General features: G+C 43.9%; 1 long non-coding RNA gene across 2 annotated transcripts; it reads left to right on the forward strand.

The window, feature by feature from the left end:
* Nucleotides 1-2,072: 2,072 nt before the first annotated feature.
* Nucleotides 2,073-19,045, forward strand: LOC125782372 (uncharacterized). 2 transcript variants are annotated; one of them, XR_007425014.1, is made up of 5 exons: nt 2,073-2,412; nt 14,959-15,004; nt 15,929-16,006; nt 17,522-17,683; nt 18,268-19,045. It is a non-coding gene; the product is annotated as an uncharacterized LOC125782372 (long non-coding RNA). The 2 variants fall into 2 exon arrangements; XR_007425012.1 differs by lacking the exons at nt 2,073-2,412; nt 14,959-15,004 and having other exon boundaries at nt 15,113-16,006.
* The last annotated feature ends 892 nt before the right edge of the window (nt 19,046-19,937 follow it).

Here is a 19,937-nt window from a genome sequence, read left to right on the forward strand (position 1 = left end):
ATTAGATTTCTAATTACAAACACTTGACAACACCATGGCAATCGCATAGGGTACCGCAGCAACCACTACCATGTAGCTTTTACCAGGTCAGTAAAGAAAAAACAACAATTAGCAATGTTAGAAAGTTATAATATGAAAAATAGCTTGTGTGTTTGTACTTTTTGTGCCTGATGTGTCAGAAAACTCTCTAAATTGTCTGGTGAAACTAGTTTCTGCACTAAATATTATGTAAAAAAAAGTGTACACCACCGTTAGAAGTGTTTTTTAGCTAGATAAAAGTATACCCAGTGTTTAAAAAATCCAGCAGCACTGCTGCATCTGATCTGTTTGTACCATTACAACATTTTTACGTTTTTTCTATCCTCTTATTTATTTTATTTTCCTGTTTTAACTTTTAGCCTTTTTATTTATTTTATCATGGTTGTGCATTGCAAAGCACAAAGAAACTACATAGCAACCAACACAGATACCATAGCAACGCCTTCGTAAACACCTAGCAAACACGTAGCAACACATTAGTAACCACCATGGACACCATAGCGACCACTTAGCAACACCATGAAAAACAGCACAGCCACAACTTAGCAAACACCTAGCTATTGCTTAGCAACATCATAGCATCCACCCTTGGTGCTGGAGAAACTTTACCGACACTTCTTTATAACACTGTACTTCTGATTTTATACATAAAGCTTACTGTTTTGGGGAAAATTAAGGCAGTACTTACTTCCTAAATATTATTTAGATTATATCCAAATGCTGACTAAAACTGGAGAATTATTTGTATGAAATCTACTTTAAACAGCTTGCTATTGGAGAAGCTGGTGCAGAAGCTCCTATTTTATGGCTTTTATACTGCTGCACTACATAGGGATTAAGGAGCCACTTGAGATTTAGCCCTGGATTCTTGTCATCGCAACATATAGAGCGTGAGCTTCTGGAACTACGGATGCTTTAAAGGGTCAAACCATTAGAAAAAGGGGTCCCCGAGTCCCCAGAGCGGCTGTATCGTCTAAACGCTGGCCCCTATTATCTGGAGATCCCAGGTTTCATCCCTGGTGATGTCACAGCCATCCAGGAGCCCAAGACAGCAGAACTGTGCTCACTTACTCTCTGGGTGGGGAAAACTGAGTCTACTGGGTTTAATTAGATCACAAGGAATTGTGGGTAAACCATCCAACAGTTTTCCAGACTCCAAATTGTAGGATCTGATTATAAAATCCAGGCATATTTGGAATAGAAATGAATGGAGTCAAAAATTCAATAGTATTCCATTCAATCTCATGAGGTACTACCACTTGGCAACACCATAGCAACCACCCGGAATATCACAGCAACTGCAAAACAATAATCTAATGTATGCAGTAACAACCTCAAAGCAACACCATAGCAAAAAAAACAAAAAACTGAAAATCCATAGCAACCACATAGCAACACTTCTGTTGCTATCCGTCTACCAACCACCTGCCTAAGTCCTTAAAGCACCACTTTACATACCATAGTATCAATTTTTCAAGACCACAGCATCCACCTTTTATACAATTGGGAGCACCTGTGATTCCATAGCAACCACCTAACAACACCTTATCACCCACCAACTAGCAACACCGTCACAACCAACTTGCAACCACTAAAAAACAACAGTACAACAATCAGTAGAAACCACTAAGCAAGTAATCAATTAGCAATACCATAGCAACCATTCTATTGAACAGCACCATAGCAACCACCTAACAACACAATATCACACACCTGGTAATTGCCAAACAAATCAATTGCAACCTCCTAGCAACACAATAACAGCCACATTGCAATCACTAATCAGTAGCAACCACTTAGGAACTTAAAATATCTAATAGCAACACCATAGCAACCATTTCATTGAACAGCACCATAGCATCCACTTAAGAAAACCATATTACCCACCTAGTAACTACTAAACAAATCTATAGCAACCTCCTAGCAACACCATCACAACAAACTTTCAACTGTTAAAACAATCAGTAGCAACAACCTAGTAGCAACTTTTAACAACTTAGCAACCATTTCATTGAACAGCACCATAGCAACCACCTACACTGTAAAAAATAACCTTGCACTTTAGTTATCTGAACTTAAAATGTATTGTTAATATGACTACACATTGCGGAGTTTGTTGAGATAACTCATTATTTCATGTTTATTGTTTCTTAAAAAATAAAAAGCTTTTTCAACTTAGATTTTCAAGTCAACTGAAATCACCAGAGTAATTTAAACCGCGCAGGTGCCCTCAACGTCTTTTTTTAACGTGCGGTACGTCAGCGCAGGGGGCGTGTCTTCAGGATAGAGGGCGTCCGTGAGGTCCGCCATTTCATGCTGGAGACAGTTCTCAAATCTGGCGAGTTGAATCTGGCGGGCATTTTACCTTTTCGGGTAAGTTTTTTTAATCTCTTCACGCTTTTATTGCGTTTGAGCCGGTATAATGTTCTCATAGTTCTCCTAAGGTGTCTGATAATATGTAAGGCACGTTGCTGGCTGGCTAGATGTAATGTTAGCTAAAGTAATTGTTGTCTGGCCTTCGGTAGCTAACTAGTTAGCTTAGTTGCTTGCTAATAACCATGTTAGCTGCTAGCTACATAGCTAGAGAGAGGCATACCTCTAAATAAAAGTATCTATCAAACATTTAGACATATGTTAGCTAACCTATGTATGTTTTAAGATTAGGGTATAATTAGCTGACCTGAGTTCTTTAGCCGTTCCACCTTAAATGGTGAGTCCTTTCTGGCGCCAGCACCTTATTTAAGGTGGAACCGAATACTAAAATGAGAGGCTGGCAGAAATACCTACATTTCACCTTCAAAAAAAGTGCAACAGGCTAGTATTTACCCTGAAAATATGATGGGTAGTTCAGTATAAACACTTAAATGGGGTTAGGAACGTTTTTTTAATTTAACTCAGGGTCGCAACAGGCTAACTAACTGAAGTTAGTCCGGTAAAATGCAGAGCTTCAGGGAAACATGTTGAGGTAGGCGACCACTGACATTTTTTTCGTGTTGCTTTTTCGACTTTTTTTAACAAAATTAAGGCTCCTGGTGGGATCGACAGTGTATTTAGCAAAAATCAGTCGAGGAACGTTCTCGCCTTACAAGTTGCAAACAAATGCAGAGTCGGAGGTCTAGCCGCAGCGCTAACCTAGATCAGCAGTTTCAACAAATGCCTTCGTTTAACAGGGTTCCCGCGGTTCCTACGCTACGTAGGAGTATAACTAAGGTTAGCGCAGATCTAGCTAACATACTGACCTTACGGGCGAGTTAACTAAGCTACCGGGAAGAAACCTAAGGTTAGGGGAGAGCTAACTTACTGAACTTTAGCGTTGGGCTAGCTAACATGTTAACAAACGAACGCTTTGCGGCCAGCTAGCTAACTGGAATGTCTAAAAAAGTCTTGACTAAGGCTTTAATAAATAAATATTATTAGTCTGCATTTTACAACTGCAGTTCTTTTGTGCATGGTAAATGTCACTGGGTCTTCCCACCCAAGTGGGGGTACATATCACAATCTGCACGCTGTGCAAAACTTGTTTTTGTGAGTTTTTATGACTTAGCCACATTTTTAAAAATGTGGCCAACTCAGATAATGATGAACATTGATAAAAACTATTCATAAAAAATATTTGATTGATTTGATTTTTAAGTTTTGTTTTCCAATACAATGCATTTTCTCCCAAAGTAATAATGGCTATGATTTGGGTTCTTAATTTATATTTATTAAAGCCTTAAAAGGTCTTAAAATGCATGATTAATTTGTCTTTTAAATGGTGCAAGAATCCTGTTAAAGAAAAGCTGGCTTATTACACTTTTTCCCTTTCTACAGGTTACTAAAGACTGCAACACTATCTAGTTAGTAAATTTGGAAAGAGACTTTTCTGCTATACTAATCATGTCAGAAATAATCCTCTTTATTTGCAACAACTAGTTATTTCACAGATAAAACAGATATACAGTAAAAAAACATTTTTAATGTTAAGATCCTATTGAATGGTAAGAGTTGTAGGTAACGCCTGCCGAGTTAAATTCTAACTTGAACTAAAACTCTTAAAATCCTTCAATCTATAATGATTATAATAAGCACGTTTACAGTGTGGTATTCATACTATTACTTATAGGACAGTTTTATACACTTCCTCATATACATCTACCTCAACATAAACATGATTTAATTTTATAACTCGATATTGTTGTAGCAGTTTGTATTTATTGTTATAATTATTGTTGATAATGTAGGGTAATTGTAATACTAATAATTAGTGTGATTGCAGTAATGCAATCACAGTATTGTTCTTCTTAAGTCTTATTCTTATTATTATTATTATTATTATTAGTGTGATTGCAGTAATGCAATCACAGTATTGTTCTTCTTAAGTCTTATTCTTCTTCTTCTTCTTCTTCTTATTAGTGTGATTGCAGTAATGCAATCACAGTATTGTTCTTCTTAAGTCTTATTCTTATTATTATTATTATTAGTGTGATTGCAGTAATGCAATCACAGTACTGATCTTCTTAAGTCTTATTCTTCTTCTTCTTCTTCTTCTTCTTCTTATTATTCCACCTGTTTTTTGTCCGGTTAACTAGTGCCGCAGTTTTCGAAATATCGACTTCGTTCAAAAGAGAAAACGTGCGTCCTTATCGGGAATGGTGGGCTTGTATACAGCTTTCCGATCGGACTTACGTTTTTCGTAAAAACTTCGTAAGTACGCGTTTTTTTGACCATTGAAAATGAATGGGCAGAACTTTGCACGCCCGTGGACGTCGCAATTTTTGAAATACGAAGATGAAACCAATTGAGGACCTGTAGAACTTATTGAGCTCTTTCCGAAAATATGCGTTACGAAAAGTTACGTCGTACGGATTTCGTACGATTGTCGTACGAAGTGGCCCCATTGGAATGAATGGGGCCAATCGGAGGACGGCAGCTAGATCGAAGGACAGGTAGCTAGAACTCCAGTACTGTGTGTAATGGAGCAGCTATGGGATAAAACAGCATTAGGTCAAAAGTTTGGACACCCCGGCCCCCCAGTACTGTGTGTAATGGAGCCACGGGTCAAAAGTTTGGACACCCCGGCCCCCCAGTACTGTGTGTAATGGAGCCACGGGTCAAAAGTTTGGACACCCCCGAACGGCCAGAGCAACCTAGCGTGCATAGCTGATTGATGTATTTGCACGTTGCGTAGCAACGTGCAAACACCATTTAATCAAACTTATGCATATACATCACCTAGCAACCACTTAGAAACACCATAGCAACCACCCTGGATACCATAGCAACACCTTAGCAACCACCAAGCAACTGCTTAGTAGTGACCTACCAACCACTTAGCAACACCAAAGCAACCACCCTGGATACCATAGCAACACCTTAGCAACTGCCTAGCAACACCATAGCAACCACCTAGCAACCATCTAGCAACACCTTAGCAACCACCCTGGATACCATAGCAACACCTTAGCAACCGCCTAGCAACACCATAGCAACCACCTAGCAACCACCTAGCAACACCTTAGCAACCACCCCGGATACCATAGCAACACCTTAGCAACCGCCTAGCAACACCCTAGCAACCACCTAGCAACCACCTAGCAACACCTTAGCAACCACCCCGGATACCATAGCAACACCTTAGCAACCGCCTAGCAACACCCTAGCAACCACCTAGCAACCACCTAACAACACCTTAGCAACCACCCCGGATACCATAGCAACACCTTAGCAACCGCCTAGCAACACCCTAGCAACCACCTAGCAACCACCTAGCAACACCTTAGCAACCACCCTGGATACCATAGCAACACCTTAGCAACCGCCTAGCAACACCTTAGCAACCACCTAGCAACCACCTAGCAACACCTTAGCAACCACCCCGGATACCATAGCAACACCTTAGCAACCGCCTAGCAACACCCTAGCAACCACCTAGCAACCACCTAGCAACACCTTAGCAACCACCCCGGATACCATAGCAACACCTTAGCAACCGCCTAGCAACACCTTAGCAACCACCTAGCAACCACCTAGCAACCACCTAGCAACACCTTAGCAACCACCCCAAATACCATAGCAACACCTTAGCAACCGCCTAGCAACACCTTAGCAACCGCCTAGCAACACCTTAGCAACCACCTAGTAATCACCTAGCAACACCTTAGCAACCACCCCAGATACCATAGCAACACCTTAGCAACCGCCTAGCAACACCTTAGCAACCACCTAGCAACATCTTAGCAACCACCCCGGATACCATAGCAACACCTTAGCAACACCTTAGCACCAGCCAGCACTGCAATCACACTCGCAGTTTCTGCAGGAACTGCAATCTAGTTATTATTATTATTATTATTATTATTATTATTATTCCACCTGTTTTTTGTCCGGTTAACTAGTGCCGCAGTTTTCGAAATATCGACTTCGTTCAAAAGAGAAAACGTGCGTCCATATCGGGAATGGTGGGCTTGTATACAGCTTTCCGATCGGACTTACGTTTTTCGTAAAAACTTCGTAAGTACGCGTTTTTTTGCCCATAGAAAATGAATGGGCAGAACTTTGCACGTCCGTGGACGTCGCAATTTTTGAAATACTAAGATGAAACCAATTGAGGACCTGTAGAACTTATTGAGCTCTTTCCGAAAATATGCGTTACGAAAAGTTACGACGTACGGATTTCGTACGAATGTCGTACGAAGTGGCCCCATTGGAATGAATGGGGCCAATCGGAGGACGGCAGCTAGATCGAAGGACAGGTAGCTAGAACTACAGTACTGTGTGTAATGGAGCAGCTATGGGATAAAACAGCATTAGGTCAAAAGTTTGGACACCCCGGCCCCCCAGTACTGTGTGTAATGGAGCCACGGGTCAAAAGTTTGGACACCCCGGCCCCCCAGTACTGTGTGTAATGGAGCCACGGGTCAAAAGTTTGGACACCCCCGAACGGCCAGAGCAACCTAGCGTGCATAGCTGATTTATGTATTTGCACGTTGCGTAGCAACGTGCAAACACCATTTAATCTAATTTATGCATATACATCACCTAGCAACCACCTAGAAACACCATAGCAACCACCACAGATACCATAGCAACACCTTAGCAACCACCTAGCAACACCTTAGCAACCACCTAGCAACACCTTAGCAACCACCCCGGATACCATAGCAACACCTTAGCAACCGCCTAGCAACACCTTAGCAACCACCTAGCAACACCTTAGCAACCACCCCGGATACCATAGCAACACCTTAGCAACCGCCTAGCAACACCTTAGCAACCACCTAGCAACCACCTAGCAACACCTTAGCAACCACCCCGGATACCATAGCAACACCTTAGCAACCGCCTAGCAACACCCTAGCAACCACCTAGCAACCACCTAGCAACACCTTAGCAACCACCCCGGATACCATAGCAACACCTTAGCAACCGCCTAGCAACACCTTAGCAACCACCTAGCAACCACCTAGCAACACCTTAGCAACCACCCCGGATACCATAGCAACACCTTAGCAACCGCCTAGCAACACCTTAGCAACCACCTAGCAACCACCTAGCAACACCTTAGCAACCACCCCGGATACCATAGCAACACCTTAGCAACCGCCTAGCAACACCTTAGCAACCACCTAGCAACCACCTAGCAACACCTTAGCAACCACCCCGGATACTATAGCAACACCTTAGCAACCGCCTAGCAACACCTTAGCAACCACACCGGATACCATAGCAACACCTTAGCAACCGCCTAGCAACACCCTAGCAACCACCTAGCAACCACCTAGCAACACCTTAGCAACCATCCCGGATACCATAGCAACACCTTAGCAACCACCTAGCAACCACCTAGCAACACCTTAGCAACCACCCAAGATACCATAGCAACACCTTAGCAACCACCTAGCAACACCTTAGCAACCACCTAGCAACCACCTAGCAACACCTTAGCAACCACCCCGGATACCATAGCAACACCTTAGCAACCGCCTAGCAACACCCTAGCAACCACCTAGCAACACCTTAGCAACCACCCCGGATACCATAGCAACACCTTAGCAACCGCCTAGCAACACCTTAGCAACCACCTAGCAACCACCTAGCAACACCTTAGCAACCACCCCGGATACCATAGCAACACCTTAGCAACCGCCTAGCAACACCTTAGCAACCACCTAGCAACCACCTAGCAACACCTTAGCAACCACCCCAGATACCATAGCAACACCTTAGCAACCGCCTAGCAACACCTTAGCAACCACCTAGCAACCACCTAGCAACACCTTAGCAACCACCCCGCATACCATAGCAACACCTTAGCAACCGCCTAGCAACACCTTAGCAACCACCTAGCAACCACCTAGCAACACCTTAGCAACCACCCCGGATACCATAGCAACACCTTAGCAACCGCCTAGCAACACCCTAGCAACCACCTAGCAACCACCTAGCAACACCTTAGCAACCACCCCGGATACCATAGCAACACCTTAGCAACCGCCTAGCAACCACCTAGCAACCACCTAGCAACACCTTAGCAACCACCCCGGATACCATAGCAACACCTTAGCAACCGCCTAGCAACACCCTAGCAACCACCTAGCAACCACCTAGCAACACCTTAGCAACCACCCCGGATACCATAGCAACACCTTAGCAACACCATAGCAGATACCAGCCAGCACTGCAATCACACTCGCAGTTTCTGTAGGAACTGCAATCTAGTTATTATTATTATTATTATTATTATTCCACCTGTTTTTTGTCCGGTTAACTAGTGCCGCAGTTTTCGAAATATCGACTTCGTTCAAAAGAGAAAACGTGCGTCCTTATCGGGAATGGTGGGCTTGTATACAGCTTTCCGATCGGACTTACGTTTTTCGTAAAAACTTCGTAAGTACGCGTTTTTTTGCCCATTGAAAATGAATGGGCAGAACTTTGCACGCCCGTGGACGTCGCAATTTTTGAAATACGAAGATGAAACCAATTGAGGACCTGTAGAACTTATTGAGCTCTTTCCGAAAATATGCGTTACGAAAAGTTACGACGTACGGATTTCGTACGAATGTCGTACGAAGTGGCCCCATTGGAATGAATGGGGCCAATCGGAGGACGGCAGCTAGATCGAAGGACAGGTAGCTAGAACTCCAGTACTGTGTGTAATGGAGCAGCTATGGGATAATTCAGCGTTAGGTCAAAAGTTTGGACACCCCGGCCCCCCAGTACTGTGTGTAATGGAGCCATGGGTCAAAAGTTTGGACACCCCGGCCCCCCAGTACTGTGTGTACTGGAGCCACGGGTCAAAAGTTTGGACACCCCCGAACGGCCAGAGCAACCTAGCGTGCATAGCTGATTGATGTATTTGCACGTTGCGTAGCAACGTGCAAACACCATTTAATCTAATTTATGCATATAAATCACCTAGCAACCACCTAGAAACACCATAGCAACCACCACAGATACCATAGCAACACCTTAGCAACCGCCTAACAACACCTTAGCAACCACCTAGCAACCACCTAGCAACACCTTAGCAACCTCCCCGGATACCATAGCAACACCTTAGCAACCGCCTAGCAACACCTTAGCAACCGCATAGCAACCACTTAGCAACACCTTAGCAACCACCCCGGATACCATAGCAACACCTTAGCAACCGCCTAGCAACCACCTAGCAACACCTTAGCAACCACCCCGGATACCATAGCAACACCTTAGCAACCGCCTAGCAACACCCTAGCAACCACCTAGCAACCACCTAGCAACACCTTAGCAACCACCCCGGATACCATAGCAACACCTTAGCAACCGCCTAGCAACACCTTAGCAACCACCTAGCAACCACCTAGCAACACCTTAGCAACCACCCTGGATACCATAGCAACACCTTAGCAACCGCCTAGCAACACCCTAGCAACCACCTAGCAACCACCTAGCAACACCTTAGCAACCACCCCGGATACCATAGCAACACCTTAGCAACCGCCTAGCAACACCCTAGCAACCACCTAGCAACCACCTAGCAACACCTTAGCAACCACCCCGGATACCATAGCAACACCTTAGCAACCGCCTAGCAACACTCTAGCAACCACCTAGCAACCACCTAGCAACACCTTAGCAACCACCCCGGATACCATAGCAACACCTTAGCAACCGCCTAGCAACACCTTAGCAACCACCTAGCAACCACTTAGCAACACCTTAGCAACCACCCCGGATACCATAGCAACACCTTAGCAACCGCCTAGCAACACCCTAGCAACCACCTAGCAACACCTTAGCAACCACCCCGGATACCATAGGAACACCTTAGCAACCGCCTAGCAACACCCTAGCAACCACCTAGCAACACCTTAGCAACCACCCCGGATACCATAGCAACACCTTAGCAACCACCTTAGCAACCACCCCGGATACCATAGCAACACCTTAGCAACCGCCTAGCAACCATCTAGCAACACCTTAGCAACCACCCCGGATACCATTGCAACACCTTAGCAACCACCTAGCAACCACTTAGCAACACCTTAGCAACCACCCTGGATACGATAGCAACACCTTAGCAACCACTTAGCAACACCTTAGCAACACCATAGCAGATACCAGCCAGCTCTGCAATCACACTCGCAGTTTCTGTAGGAACTGCAATCTAGTTATTATTATTATTCCACCTGTTTTTTGTCCGGTTAACTAGTGCCGCAGTTTTCGAAATATCGACTTCGTTCAAAAGAGAAAAGGTGCGTCCATATCGGGAATGGTGGGCTTGTATACAGCTTTCCGATCGGACTTACGTTTTTCGTAAAAACTTCGTAAGTACGCGTTTTTTTGCCCATTGAAAATGAATGGGCAGAACTTTGCACGCCCGTGGACGTCGCAATTTTTGAAATACGAAGATGAAACCAATTGAGGACCTGTAGAACTTATTGAGCTCTTTCCGAAAATATGCGTTACGAAAAGTTACGACGTACGGATTTCGTACGATTGTCGTACGAAGTGGCCCCATTGGAATGAATGGGGCCCATCGGAGGACGGCAGCTAGATCGAAGGACAGGTAGCTAGAACTCCAGTACTGTGTGTAATGGAGCAGCTATGGGATAAAACAGCATTAGGTCAAAAGTTTGGACACCCCGGCCCCCCAGTACTGTGTGTAATGGAGCCATGGGTCAAAAGTTTGGACACCCCGGCCCCCCAGTACTGTGTGTAATGGAGCCACGGGTCAAAAGTTTGGACACCCCCGAACGGCCAGAGCAACCTAGCGTGCATAGCTGATTGATGTATTTGCACGTTGCGTAGCAACGTGCAAACACCATTTAATCTAATTTATGCATATAAATCACCTAGCAACCACCTAGAAACACCATAGCAACCACCACAGATACCATAGCAACACCTTAGCAACCGCCTAGCAACACCTTAGCAACCACCTAGCAACCACCTAGCAACACCTTAGCAACCTCCCCGGATACCATAGCAACACCTTAGCAACCGCCTAGCAACACCCTAGCAACAACCTAGCAACCACCTAGCAACACCTTAGCAACCACCCCGGATACCATAGCAACGCCTTAGCAACCGCCTAGCAACACCCTAGCAACCACCTAGCAACCACCTAGCAACACCTTAGCAACCACCCCGGATACCATAGCAACACCTTAGCAACCGCCTAGCAACACCCTAGCAACCACCTAGCAACCACCTAGCAACACCTTAGCAACCACCCCGGATACCATAGCAACACCTTAGCAACCACCTAGCAACACCTTAGCAACCACCCCGGATACCATAGCAACACCTTAGCAACCGCCTAGCAACATCCTAGCAACAACCTAGCAACCACCTAGCAACACCTTAGCAACCACCCCGGATACCATAGCAACACCTTAGCAACCGCCTAGCAACACCCTAGCAACCACCTAGCAACCACCTAGCAACACCTTAGCAACCACCCCGGATACCATAGCAACACCTTAGCAACCGCCTAGCAACACCCTAGAAACCACCTAGCAACCACCTAGCAACACCTTAGCAACCACCCAGGATACCATAGCAACACCTTAGCAACCGCCTAGCAACACCTTAGCAACCACCTAGCAACCACCTAGCAACACCTTAGCAACCACCCCGGATACCATAGCAACACCTTAGCAACCGCCTAGCAACACCCTAGCAACCACCTAGCAACACCTTAGCAACCATCCCATATACCATAGCAACACCTTAGCAACCACCTAGCAACACCTTAGCAACCACCCCGGATACCATAGCAACACCTTAGCAACCGCCTAGCAACCACCTAGCAACACCTTAGCAACCACCCCGGATACCATTGCAACACCTTAGCAACCACCTAGCAACACCTTAGCAACCACCTAGCAACCACTTAGCAACACCTTAGCAACCACTTAGCAACACCTTAGCAACCACCCTGGATACGATAGCAACACCTTAGCAACCACTTAGCAACACCTTAGCAACACGATAGCAGATACCAGCCAGCACTGCAATCACACTCGCAGTTTCTGTAGGAACTGCAATCTAGTTATTATTATTATTCCACCTGTTTTTTGTCCGGTTAACTAGTGCCGCAGTTTTCGAAATATCGACTTCGTTCAAAAGAGAAAACGTGCGTCCATATCGGGAATGGTGGGCTTGTATACAGCTTTCCGATCGGACTTACGTTTTTCGTAAAAACTTCGTAAGTACGCGTTTTTTTGACCATTGAAAATGAATTGGCAGAACTTTGCACGCCCGTGGACGTCGCAATTTTTGAAATACTAAGATGAAACCAATTGAGGACCTGTAGAACTTATTGAGCTCTTTCCGAAAATATGCGTTACGAAAAGTTACGACGTACGGATTTCGTACGAATGTCGTACGAAGTGGCCCCATTGGAATGAATGGGGCCAATCGGAGGACGGCAGCTAGATCGAAGGACAGGTAGCTAGAACTCCAGTACTGAGTGTATGAAGCAGCTATGGGATAAAACAGCATTAGGTCAAAAGTTTGGACACCCCGGCCCCCCAGTACTGTGTGTAATGGAGCCACGGGTCAAAAGTTTGGACACCCCGGCCCCCCAGTACTGTGTGTAATGGAGCCACGGGTCAAAAGTTTGGACACCCCCGAACGGCCAGAGCAACCTACCGTGCATAGCTGATTGATGTATTTGCACGTTGCGTAGCAACGTGCAAACACCATTTAATCTAATTTATGCATATAAATCACCTAGCAACCACCTAGAAACACCATAGCAACCACCACAGATACCATAGCAACACCTTAGCAACCATCTAGCAACTGCTAAGGAGTGACCTACCAACCACTTAGCAACACCATAGCAACTACCCTGGATACCATAGCAACACCTTAGCAACCGCCTAGCAACACCTTAGCAACCACACCGGATACCATAGCAACACCTTAGCAACCGCCTAGCAACACCCTAGCAACCACCTAGCAACCACCTAGCAACACCTTAGCAACCATCCCGGATACCATAGCAACACCTTAGCAACCACCTAGCAACCACCTAGCAACACCTTAGCAACCACCCAAGATACCATAGCAACACCTTAGCAACCACCTAGCAACACCTTAGCAACCACCTAGCAACCACCTAGCAACACCTTAGCAACCACCCCGGATACCATAGCAACACCTTAGCAACCGCCTAGCAACACCTTAGCAACCACCTAGCAACCACCTAGCAACACCTTAGCAACCACCCCGGATACCATAGCAACACCTTAGCAACCGCCTAGCAACACCCTAGCAACCACCTAGCAACACCTTAGCAACCACCCCGGATACCATAGCAACACCTTAGCAACCGCCTAGCAACACCTTAGCAACCACCTAGCAACCACCTAGCAACACCTTAGCAACCAACCCGGATACCATAGCAACACCTTAGCAACCGCCTAGCAACACCTTAGCAACCACCTAGCAACCACCTAGCAACACCTTAGCAACCACCCCAGATACCATAGCAACACCTTAGCAACCGCCTAGCAACACCTTAGCAACCACCTAGCAACCACCTAGCAACACCTTAGCAACCACCCCGGATACCATAGCAACACCTTAGCAACCGCCTAGCAACACCTTAGCAACCACCTAGCAACCACCTAGCAACACCCTAGCAACCACCCCGGATACCATAGCAACACCTTAGCAACCGCCTAGCAACACCTTAGCAACCACCTAGCAACCACCTAGCAACACCTTATCAACCACCCCGGATACCATAGCAACACCTTAGCAACCGCCTAGCAACACCTTAGCAACCACCTAGCAACCAACTAGCAACACCTTAGCAACCACCCCGGATACCATAGCAACACCTTAGCAACCGCCTAGCAACACCCTAGCAACCACCTAGCAACCACCTAGCAACACCTTAGCAACCACCCCGGATACCATAGCAACACCTTAGCAACCGCCTAGCAACACCCTAGCAACCACCTAGCAACCACCTAGCAACACCTTAGCAACCACCCCGGATACCATAGCAACACCTTAGCAACCGCCTAGCAACACCTTAGCAACCACCTAGCAACCACCTAGCAACACCTTAGCAACCACCCCAAATACCATAGCAACACCTTAGCAACCGCCTAGCAACACCTTAGCAACCACCTAGCAACACCTTCGCAACCACCTAGTAACCACCTAGCAACACCTTAGCAACCACCCCAGATACCATAGCAACACCTTAGCAACCGCCTAGCAACAGCTTAGCAACCACCTAGCAACATCTTAGCAACCACCCCGGATACCATAGCAACACCTTAGCAACACCTTAGCAGATACCAGCCAGCACTGCAATCACACTCGCAGTTTCTGCAGGAACTGCAATCTAGTTATTATTGTACCTTAATTTGTACCTAAATTAATTTCTCCCTGTTGCAACCCTAATTGTTATTCTTTTATTTTATCCTTTAGGTTGTGATCTGAGGGTGTGAGTGCTGTTAATGCATGAAGTGGAAATGTAAGCTTTGCACTTACTTCACAAACAATCGTCGAAAAATACTTGGACATTACAGATCAAGCCACTCTCATTACGGAGGACGAGTACCGATTCCTTGTATTTACTGTGTGTGCTCTTTTAAGTCACACAAGGCTCTTGGAATACATGTGAGACAACATGGATTTTGCTACGGTGAAAAAGTGAATTTTAGAGTCAGATGTCTGCTATGTGCATTTAGTCAACTTGCAAATCATAAACAATACTTTTGTCATCTTAACACTCATTTAAAAAACAAGGAAACTGTCACCTGCCCATTTAATGGTTGTAATTTTAAGTCAAAAGTTTATTCCAGTTTTACCTCTCACAGAAGTCGATATCATGCCTTGGATTTTTTACAAAATTTTAAAGCAGAGCTTCTTTATGGCCCACCACATGGTGAAAACTCTGATCCCCTATTAGACACTGGTGGGTATTCTTCTAATAACACTGAGTCAGCTGTTCGTGATAGTTTTGATTTTCAGTCTGATGATGATGAGGATGCTGCTGATGATGAAGAAGAGCGAGGTAGCATTGGTGACAAAATTAGGAATAGACTTGCATCTTTGCTTCTACGAATGCAAGCCATCTTGCATGTATCTAAATCAGCTACCCAGGAAATAATCAATGAACTTCACGAAATTGGAATTTTAGCAGGTGACCTGTCAAAAAAAACTGCAGAAAACATTTTTACAGAGCTCAGTTGTAATATAGATGAGGCCACACTAAAGTTGTTAAAGGAAAGCTTACAGGAAACCAATCCTTTTAGTTGTCTGTCACAGAGTGGACCACTGGGAACTGAATACAAAAGACAGTTGTTTTACAAGGAAAGATTCAACGTAATTGAGCCAACTGAGTATGTGTTAGATCCTTTACTTAACAAAACATTTGTTTATGTTCCAATTTCAGGTGTGTTGCCAGCATTGTTGAACAAGTGTGATGTAATTGACAAAGTTTTAGAGGAAACAAATCTACCATCGCTCTCTGGTCAGTACCGATCTTTTCATGATGGACTGTATTTTAAAGAGAATCCAATTATTTCTCAAGAAGAATTATCAATTTCTTTAGGATTGTATATAGATGAATTTGAAATCTGCAACCCTTTGGGAACTTCAAGGAAGAAACATAAAATAACTGCTATTTATTGGGTAATTGCTAATTTGCCTGCCAAATACCGATCTGCCCTATCTAGTATATACCTTGCCTTGCTGAGCAATAGTAATGATGTGAAAACATTTGGGTATGCACAAATAGTTGAACCACTGCTTAAAGAGCTTTGTACACTTGAAACTAAAGGATTTTACATTGATAGGCTAGGTACGTTTGTCAAAGGCACAGTCCTGTATGTGTCTTCAGATAATTTAGGAGCACATTCGTTTGCTGGCTTTCAGGAGTCATTCTCTGTTGATAAATTTTGCAGATTCTGCTTAGCCAGTCGCAGTGATATTCAGAGTACATCAGTAAGAACTGGATGCTTTCCACTAAGAACAAAAATATTGCACAATGAAGCTGTTAAGAGCCTTAAAGAGCACGAGAGCATAGTTGTTGACGGAGTTAAGGGTGACTGTGTTTTAAATGAACTAAATTATTTTCACTGCATAACGGGCTTTCCACCTGACTTGTTACATGATTTGCTAGAGGGAATAGTGCCTGTGGAGCTGTGTTTGTGTTTAAAGACATTGATTGGCAAGAAGTATTTTACTTTAGAGGAACTGAATACTGCCATTCAGCGTTTCCCATACAAGTTTTTGGACAAAACAAACAAACCACAAGCAATTCCAAAGGCATTCACGTTAAAGGGGACAATTGGGGGGAACGGGCATGAAAATTGGACACTTTTGAGACTGCTGCCATTGCTAATTGGGGATAAAGTACCAGAGAACGACAAAGCTTGGGGTGTCATTTTGGATCTTAAAGACATTCTGGAAATTTTAACTTCATCTACATTCACTGAGGAAAAACTGTTCTACCTTGAGGCCAAAATCTTTGAACATCGGCAGCTTGTACAGGAAGCTTTTCCTACGTTTAAGCTAAAACCAAAGCACCACTTTCTTGAACACTATCCCTATCTAATTCGCTGCTTTGGTCCTCTGCTCGACTTCTGGACAATAAGATTTGAGGCCAAACACAGCTTCTTTAAGAAAGTTGTCCGGGATGTTAATAACTTCAAGAACATTTTGGTGACTTTAGCTTCAAGGCACCAGCTCATGTTAGCATATCACATGGACATGCCTAACATGTTCAAACCAACAGTGGAAGTTGGAAAAGTTTCAACTGTTTCATTTGAGATTTTGGACCTCTTTGTGAAAGATGCTATCAGAAGGAAATTTGGATGTTTGACTTCTGTATCTCTTGCCACAACTGCCTTTATCCATGGGACAAAGTACACTCAAGGAATGTTTTTATCCACTGGAAGCACAAGTGGACTTCCTAATTTTGGGAAAATGATTAATGTGCTATTTGTGGAAAACAAGCCCTGTTTTGTTGTGGAACCTTATACAGCTTGGTACCTGGAACACCTCAGATGCTATGAAGTCTGCAAGAACCACTCTGCAAAGCTGCTTGTAGTCCAGCCAGAGGAGCTCAATGACTACTTCCCCCTGTCAGCGTATATGGTGAAAGGCAGACTTCTGATCTCTCCAAAAGGGTTTCTGCTCCATTGAGGTAAATTTCACCAAATTTAGTCAAATACAAAATAGTTATAAATTTTACATTACCACGTTATAAGATGTTGCAATTTTTTAGAATTGTTTTGTGGTGTTCATGTATAATTGTATGTCTTGCTCATTTAAGTGTAAAAGACATAAACAATTTTATTGTTTTGTCCATTCAGAACATAATAACCACATCCTTGTTTCTATACTCACTGTCCACTTATCAGCTTCACTATACATATAGGACATTATATGATTAGTGAGTCATTTGATTTCTATGCATACTTTATTATCCTCCCTTTACCATTTTCTTCCATGGTCTGGACCCCACAGTACATACTATTGTCTATTAAGTGCTAGTGTCTTTATATGGGCTAAAAAATAATAGCACAAATATAAATAGCTTGTAATGCATCAGCTTCTTTAAGATAATAATTCCACCTTTAATGTAACCAAGACACTGTAGTGTACTGTTGAATGTAGAATGTGAAATTTTGAACAAGGAGCTGGTGAATGAGAAACAAAACAGTGTGATGAGGCAATATAGTGAGTTTTTTTTCTCTCTCCTTCTCTCCCCTCCTCCCTCTCCCCTAGATTCCAGTGTACAAAATGTTGCTAAGAATCATTATAAACAAGGATGATATTAGGAAGATACAAACTGACAGTGAGCCAGAGACTCTTGATTCCTTTTATTCTTTTTTGAAATGCAAGCTTGGATTGGGAGGTGACTTTGTAGTTCAATTTCAAGATCCAGACTTTGGCAATGAGTTCTGCAACTTGTCAAGCTTGTCTGAACTTCCAAAAGAGAAGGCCACTTTAAAGGTAATCCTCAAGCAAATCCCCGAGTCCCCTCAGACTGACTCAACGTTGGACACGGCAAGTCTCTCGTCGCCCTCATCATCTTCCATGGAGGACACTCCTTCCTGCCGTCGGCCATGGCCTGACCCTTTTGTGATTCCAAAATTCTCATACGATGTGGAATTGAAGCTTAAACGTGGTAATGAAGCCTACCAGGAGAATGGAACCCTTCTGATTACAAATAAAGACACTAAATCTGAGATACTTGAAAAATTGGCTGAAGAAATTTACAAATACTCAGCATACCCATCTCGAGAGCAGTATGACATTGTTGCACAGAGCCTTGTTAAGAAACATCCTTGCCTGAGAGAGCCTGGATCTGTGAAGGGGTGGTACTGCTGGAAGTTCAGTTTAAAGTTTAAAATGGGAAATTACCGCAACAAGCTTCGTGTGTCTGGATGTTCAGAGCTAACAGTGAATCGCCGAAATTCAGGACCAAAGCAGAAGCTCAAGAAAGCTAAAAAGTCTGAAGTCAACTTTCTTCCGGATGTTCCTGAAGGCAAAACACAGAATGTGCTGGAAGAGGAGAGGGCAGCCATTGTTGCAGAGATGAAGAAGAAGAAAGTTGATTGGAAGAAAGTTACTGACATGATGGCCAGCACATTCCCTCTGCGACGAAAAGAAATAGTTGAAGAGCAACCACTTGTGGCAGAAGTGAAGGCCAAGTGGCCAGCTTTGTTCACAGATACACAGGTAAGTCTATGCTATGTTGAAAATATATTTTTTTGTGTGAACTAGCTTCATATGGATAAATTGTTAAATTTTTGCAATTACATAAACCATAATTATTTAGGTAACAATGAATAATTTGTTAGTTCTGCTTTGTTTTGTAGATTGAGGCTGAATTTGCTCGACTAACTTCCACTGACCTGTGGGACACGTTTGTTTCTGGGCTGGATCAGTATATGGAAAGATTCTTGCAGATGTTTAGGGCCAAGAGTCACTGCATTCAAGCACTTAGCAGCCTCCTGTCTCTGCTTCATGATGATGTGAGTACAAGTGTGGAAATGTATAGGCCAGAACATGCCATGCATACTCATCTGCCACACATTCTCTTTTATTTAGCTCTTTTTTTTATGTGGACTTGTGTGCTTTGCCCTGTGAGGGGCCAGTATGTCTGCAACTCAGGACACAAAGTAATGACCATGCCAGCTGAAAACTTAGGTTACACTTAGTGATATACATTTGGTCTTGTTGGATTAGATTATTTGTAGTATGTACATAAAGATTTTTCTTTGTTTGAATACATAACGTTCTAGCATCAGAATGTATTCGGACATACCCAATGTTAATTGTTTTGATTGTGGTGAAAACCAATGTGCACTGTCACTTTGTCTTAAGAGTGTGCTGTCTTCAACAGAATTCAGTTCAAAAGAAAAGGGCAGTCATTCTGAGAGGCCTGCCAC

Source organism: Astyanax mexicanus, chromosome 1 (assembly GCF_023375975.1).
Source record: "Astyanax mexicanus isolate ESR-SI-001 chromosome 1, AstMex3_surface, whole genome shotgun sequence".
Taxonomy (NCBI): domain Eukaryota; kingdom Metazoa; phylum Chordata; class Actinopteri; order Characiformes; family Acestrorhamphidae; genus Astyanax; species Astyanax mexicanus.